This window comes from Vipera berus (genome assembly GCF_964194415.1).
Source record: "Vipera berus genome assembly, chromosome: 1".
In the NCBI taxonomy this organism is placed as follows: Eukaryota; Metazoa; Chordata; class Lepidosauria; order Squamata; family Viperidae; genus Vipera; species Vipera berus.
Genome location: NC_138202.1, coordinates 34,049,861 through 34,057,380, shown reverse-complemented (window position 1 = coordinate 34,057,380; position 7,520 = coordinate 34,049,861). Strand labels below are relative to the sequence as shown.

The window sequence follows — 7,520 nt, the reverse complement described above, 5'->3', positions numbered from 1 at the left end:
TACTGAATACTTTCTTCTGCTATTTTGTTTTTACCTCATTTGTTGTTTGATTATTCTAGGTGGACCAAGAATCTGCTAGAATCTCAGAAGAGATATGGAAAGACTTGTGAAATTCTAAAGAAAAATTGTATACAAATGTTTCTTTCCAACAAAGCCAGGGAGTACCTGATTGTGTATGTGACTGAGAACCTTTGCAACTTGTAGGGATGAATGCTACACGTTTTAATGTACAATCTAGCATGCAATTGATACAGTTATAGCTCCCATTCCCCTCAGGTTTTACCTCCCCTCACACCTACACATTTCATGCAACTTTACAGTTTTATCCTTTTCATCAATGTTCAGTTTTAGGCACCCAGGATTAGCAGATCAGATAGTTTATTGACATACTACTTCTCTGAAAGGATAGAAAGAGCCAATCCATACCTACTATCTAAAAGCATTAAATCAGCTTTCAGATTTTTTTTCCCTTGGGACGTGACTTTGTAGATGTATCAGCTGACATTTTCCTTAGATTCTTTAAATAGAAACTGCTTTATTTTGGCGGGTTTTGGTTGGCTAGATTTTATGGCCTTAGGTTATTATAGATCCTGCTGTCTTTAACATGCTTTATCTACTATGTTTTGAAGTTCTGTCGTGTATCCTGGAATCTGAGCCCTAGGAGTGCTAAATAGAGCATTATATTTTATATACCGTATTTTTCGGACCATAAGACGCACCGGACCATAAGACGCACCCAGTTTTTAGAGCAGGAAAACAAGAAAAAAATTCTTTCTCCTTCTCTCTCTCTCCCTCTCTCTTTCTCTCCCTCCCTCTCCCATTGTCCCTTCCTTCCTTCCCTCCCTTTGTCCCTCTCTGCATTAGAGCAGTACCCGCGGAGGCGGCCCTGCAGCCCGGCTTTCTCTTGCAGAAAGCAAGCTGAAACGGAGTGAGGGAGATTGCCAGAAATGCGAATCGGCCGATCTCGCGCTCCTGCAAACTCCCTCGCTCGGTTTCAGCTTCCTTTGCTACAAGAGAAAGCAAGCTGAAACGAGGCAGATTGCAGCAGCGCGAGATCAGCCGATTCGCATTCCTGGCAATCTCCTCACTCCGTTTCAGCCTGCTTTCTCTTGTAGCAAGGGAAGCTGAAACCGAGCGAGGGAGAGTGCAGGAGCGTGAGATCGGCGTTTCTCAGCACGTGCCGATTCGTGCTCCACTTGCAGAGGTTGGGGTTGGCCATACGGATCACCTTCGGACCATAAGACGCACCCTCGTTTTCCCCCCCACTTTTGGGGAAAAAAGTGTGTCTTATGGTCTGAAAAATACAGTAACTGTGTTGTACAATGTCATTATGTTGTACTGTATGCCACTTTGATAGCTGGACAATTAAAGACCAACAATTAAAAGAAAGCAGTGAAGGAAAGTGTCCAATAAATAAATAAATAAGAAATATTGATAACATGTAGGAAATATACATTATTAATAAAATATTCAGCACAATTCTTGAACATCACATTTATTCGCACCATGACAGATGGCAGATTACCATTGTGCTAATGATGCACACTGCTTACAGAATAATTGGTTTCCCATGATGTAGCTCAACTTGTTTACAGCTAAGATGACATACTGAAGAGTGCAAGTTTTAATGATGCTGAGGCCTGGCTCCTGAAATAACATAATCTTAATTAGACCAACAATAAATAATTTTTAAAAAAATACTTATACTTTACTGAAAAATTATGATGTAGAATGATGGGGGAAAATCAACAACCAATCAATTATAATATTACATTTTCCACTGGGCACTACCTAATTGTATTTTCTCATCAGAAGATTCCACCAAATGTTTCTCAATTTTACTCCCCAATTCTGCTCCAAAGTGCCATGAAGACTCTTCATAGCAGACCTAGGTTACACATATGAGATTGAAGTGGGAAGGAAGAGCAGCCTGACCAGTCCATTCATATGATGCTGCGGTCAACTCACTATTTTAGATAACTTTAGTATGACTACATATAACATCTATCAATTATTCTGATACAGAAAATATAACTCAAGCCTGTATCAAGCTTGGATAGATACACAAGTCTAAGTGTTATTTTATGCAAACACATAAAATGCTACAATCTAAATAAAATAGCAGAATGCTATGCATGTTTACTTGGGAATCAATCACACTGTGTTCAGTATGTCTCACTTCGTAATACTTATAAACTACAGCATTTTTACACTTTATTCATACTCTTCCTTAATACATAGCTGTCAGAGCCAGCATATGGAGGACCCAATAACTATATAATTATAATCAATGCTTCTGTTATCTAGTGGCACTTTTAACAGGCCTCAACCAAGTAACAGATTTGCTTTTTCTAGCATGTTATGACTGCTTACAACAGAAGAATGTGAACACCAGCTGCAAGGCAACAGTTAGAATTGCAGCTACACTCTTCCAGGTATGTACATTGTGAAAGATGATAGTTTTAATTCATTTAAATAAGTTTAAATTAATTATGAATAAAAATCATGTATATTCAAATATAGTGCTATCTGCAAAAAAGAAAAACCACAAAAGTGGAAAAACATGCTTGTGAGTTTAAAATATTATATAGATAAGACACTAAAATGGTTTCTAGCAGAATTTAATACCAAATAGACTGGATCCAGATTTTAAACCTAAAAAATACCAGTAGCTTCCTCGTTATAGCATCTGTTTCACTCAGCTTAGCAAATTGACAAGAGATGATTTCTGTCTGTCCCCTGAATATTTTATTAAGAGTTGCTTTCGATAGCAAAATGAACAACATATAAATTTAACAAACTGGCTTGCATAATCTGGTTTAATGGGTTAAGTAGAGGCGTCAGGAAGTGCATCCAGTCAGTAAATGCTCAACTCCATCCAGTTGCCCTGACTCTACCCTGAATTAAGGGCTTACAGGGCTGTAAAAAGGGAGTTTTTTAATGGGTTAAGTAGAGGAAAGGAGACCTAATCGTAAAAGTCACTGACAGATTTTAGAGGTACTACTTACTTTTCCATGTACTATACTATACTGCTCAAAAAAACAAAGGGAACAGAAAATAAGACATCCTACTATTAAATACAGTACATTGTGTTGTTTAAGTGTTCCCTTTATTTTTTTGAGCAGTATATTTTAGTTTCCAACATGGGGAAAGGCGCTAGCTAGCCTAGATACATGCCAAGTAAAATCTGAATCTTATTTAATGGATATACATATTAAGAAAATCGTAGATTCAGAAGAAGTATTACTTTCAGAGCTTTATGTACACACTTGGTACTAACGACTAACGCAGAACCACTGTCAAGTTCTACATTAAGCTCTTGATTAATGAAATGTAATTATGACAGACCTATATACATTTCCAATTATGCTAGCACTTACTCCTCCTCTTTTTTTCCGCTGCTCTTCTTTCAGCTGAATGTTCACCTAAGGATAAAAGAATTTCATTATCAAAAGACCAAACAATAATTTCTAATAAATTTAGAGGCATAGGTCATATCAGGACAAAGTTATATTTCAAGAAAAAAAAATGTATTAAGAGAACCTGAATACTCAAGGCAAATATAATTACAAAAAAATCTGTAAATGTAATAAATACCAGAAATGTTGTAGCATAGATGAAAAATCTTAACTATTTTAATTCACAATTATATTTTATGATATACAAATACCTGGGACTGGAACTTTCAGGAAAAATATGCTAAAGCCTATATTGTACTATATTGGGGAAAAAGCTGTCAAACAGTTTGTCAAGAGGAATGTCAAACATAATTAAAAATCTGTTATCAATAAATTTTACTGAAAGTTTGGATTACCTTTCAATGATTTATGGTTATTCAAATTATTTTTTGGACGTCTTGACACTAATGTCACTAACACCTTGAAATTCCATATTTATTACAGATTGCTGAAGAATATGTATTAGGCGCAAATTAGTAACCTGATTTTATAAGAATTTGAAGAAATAAGATTAACTTATTATTTTTGCAAAATTTGGGACAAGTTTGATATCCATGAATTGGTTATTTCCTTTAGTTTGAACACTTCAGATAATGTTTTATTAAGGACTGGTTGAAATCACTGTAAGACAGTACTAACAATGCAATTCAGGAATTGAAATGTTAATTCACATGGCTTGGGGATTAAAAAAACCCAAGAGGACAGGTGACAGGCATTGGGGATTTTTTTTCTACCGTCAGCCACCCCAGCATAAAGCGCCCATATCGGGCCCCAATCCAGCTGGCACAGCCAGGTTTTAAGGCTCTTGTGGAAGGCCAGGAATGTAGAGTCCAATTTCACCTCCAATGGGAGCATATTTCAAAGGGAGGGGCCACAGCAGACTCCGCTAGGTGAAATTCTTTGGCAGATGGGATCTGAAGTAGGCTTCTTCTGCTGGAGTGAATGGGATGGGCTAATCCTATTACGGTGAGATAGTTCCTCAGACACCCTGCAACCATGCTATGCAGGGCTTTAAAGGTGACAACCAACACCTTGAATTAGATTTGAAAGCAGACTGGCAAGTAATGCAGCTCACAAAACAGGAGTGTTAAATATACCAACCAAAGAGCCTTCAGAACTATCTATGCAACTGCATTCTGTAGTAGTTGTAGCTTCCTAATAGTCTTCAAGGGTAAGGTAAAGGTAAAGGTTCCCCCGCACATGCGTGCTAGTCCTTTCCGACTCTAGGGGCCGGTGCTCATCTCCGTTTCAAAGCCGAAGAGCCAGTGCTTGTCCGAGGACGTCTCCGTGGTCATAGGGCCGGCATGACTAGACGCCAAAGGCGCACGGAACGCTGTTACCTTCCCACCGTAGTGGTCCCTATTTTTCTACTTGCATTTTTACGTGCTTTCGAACTGCTAGGTGGGCAGAAGCTGGGACGAGTAACAGGCGCTCACTCTGTTACGCGGCACTCGGGATTCGACCCGCCAAACTGCCGACCTTCTGATCGACAAGCTCAGCGTCGGTAGTCCCATGTAAAGTGTGTCACAGTAATCCAAGTGAGAGATGACACAGGCATGAATGACTGCTTACAGCTTAATGTAGCAGTTAAGGTGCTGGACTAGAAACCAAGACACAGTGAATTCTAGTCATGCCTTAGGCATGTAAACCAACTGGGACAGTCACCCTCTCTCAGCCCAACCCACCTCACAGGATTATTGCTGGTGGAAAATAGAAGAAGGAAGATGTATTAGGTATGTTCACCACCTTGAGTTACTTATAAAGTAATAAAGGTGGGATAAAAATCTAATAAATAAATCCAAAATTGCATATGTAACTAAATTTCCAGAAAACAAACATATAAAATTTACCTCCAAATTCAATTTTGTAAAAAAGGTATCCTGTCAAGATTACAGAAATCACAACAGGCTGCATTTCTGGTGAAGGTTTATAGAGAGCCCACAACCTTGAAATATTACCCAGCATCTGTAAGTAGGAACAAAACAAACATTATTAGAAAGTAAACTAGTGCTTACCAATTTATTAAATTTATGTGCTTTTTATATTCAAATTCGTATTTTATTAGTGACCAGAGGTACTCTTAAAAAAAGACCACCTTGAATATGAAGGCTTTATTCAGAATGCATTTAACTTGTCCTTCATTTACCCAAGAAAGTAATAATTCTTTTGGATCACACTTGTGGCCTATTATTCAGTAGTTTGCCACAGTGATCAACTTACAAGCCTTTGAAAATCCACAAATAGAACATGGAAACCAAAGCCCATCCTTATTAAATTTATTTCTCTAGCCTAGCAAACAGCATCCAGTTAGTAGGATTTTTTATGAGTTAACCATAAACTACATTAAGTGCATCTAACCACCTCTGGGTCTTCCATTGAAACTATGGCTGCCCAAACCATAGCTTAGAATAGATCCTACATGAGCAAAGGCTCAGAAGGAGGTAACTTTATACATTATTTTCCATCCTACAACAAACATCTCCAGGACAGAAATCAAAATACAACACATCTGTATGCCACACTGGCAACGGCAATCTACAGTTTTTATAATAGCTTCATGTAGGTATCATACCTAATAAATTCCTACAGCTTTTGCCCAAAGAGGATATAGAAGATGATGGGAACTTTCACCTCTAGTGGCAATGAATCTAGTATACTCTAGGATTGCATACCCAAGGCTCACATTTTAACAGCCACAAGTGGAACTACAGCTCAGGAAAGCTTATTCCTTTAAATAGCTTGTTAGTTGGATAAGATGCTACCAGCCTCGAGTTTTTGCCATCATGGATTAAAAAGGCTCTCCTACTACAAAGTAGGGCACGAGAGAAAGTGAGGTAGTAAGTCCTCTAGTAGTTCTCGCGGATGGGGCTTCGGTTGCTGGCATATTACAGCCCAGTGTTGGTCCACGGAGCAGGGGTTGGAGATCCTTGGACTACTGTGTCTTTATCATCCTTAGACCCATCCCGGTAACCTTCCCCAACAACGGAGCGTTAATTTCGTTCGCAAGCGACGGGGCCGCTCCCAAGGCGCCGGATGGGGCGCTGTCAGACAGCAAAAGGTAAAAAAAAAAATCTCCTAGCCAACCCGCTATCCCAAAGGATAACATCTAACCCACCTTCAAAGTCAGAGAAACCCTAAGAATGAAAGGTCACAAACGGATGATTGTAGAGTAAGAATGCCGCAAGGGATGCTGGATACGGAAGTAGCGTCTTCCTAGAACGGCTCTTCATCCGGTTTTGGCCGCCTACAGCACCCCCTGCTGAGGAATTCTGGGAGTTGAAGTCCACAAGTCATAAAAGGGCCAAGTTTGAAGACCCCTGTAAAGAGTTGCTTCCCGCCGCGCAAAGGCTGGACGTTGCTGAAAAAGACACCTTGGCCTGGCTTATTTTCTGCAGATTTCAGTTCTTTCGAATACTAGGGGACAATTCGGGGCACAGACACCGTTGTGCAAGGAAGCCCTGTTCTTTCTGCTTCTCCACGGGCAGGAGCATTAACTGCCACTTGAGTTTAGAAAATACACTTACGATTTCACTTCGATTCAGTGCGTAGAGGAAAGTAAGCCTGCAAAATTCAATAGCGTATATCCAAGAGAGGTTGAAATACCATGGGCGCTAATACGCGGATTAATTCCGTATTATTTGATTAATTGACGCTGTATTTTAAGTTGCAATAGGATCGGGCTGCCTACGTGACTAACGCTTTGTATAGTCTGCTCTGATAACTCACGCTGGTCTAAGACGTCTGATGTTCCTCGAATGATACACATATAAATTCAGTGTGACTCCTCCCAAAAATATGCATAGAACTGTACTTGTTTCGGCTTACAAGTAATTAAAGCTTAAAGTATGTGCTTTTCACTTCAAAAGTTACTGATTTCAATAGAATTTATTCCTAAGTAAATATGTATAAAATTACTACTTTAACCACCACCCTTTTTCTCTTACAAGTACGATATATTACCATTTTTCTCTTACAAGTACGATATATTATATGTCCTCAAATACAGATGACTCATCATAGCAGTACAGCTTATTGAATAGGGGCAGCAATGGTTAAACTTTT

General features: G+C 39.0%; 1 long non-coding RNA gene across 1 annotated transcript; it reads right to left on the bottom strand.

The window, feature by feature from the left end:
- Positions 1–1,479: 1,479 nt before the first annotated feature.
- On the bottom strand, positions 1,480–6,714 carry LOC308659881. Its single transcript, XR_014024628.1, has 4 exons — positions 6,574–6,714; positions 5,309–5,423; positions 3,381–3,425; positions 1,480–1,647 (listed from the first exon to the last, which is right to left on the bottom strand). It is a non-coding gene; the product is annotated as an uncharacterized lncRNA (long non-coding RNA).
- Positions 6,715–7,520: the final 806 nt, after the last annotated feature.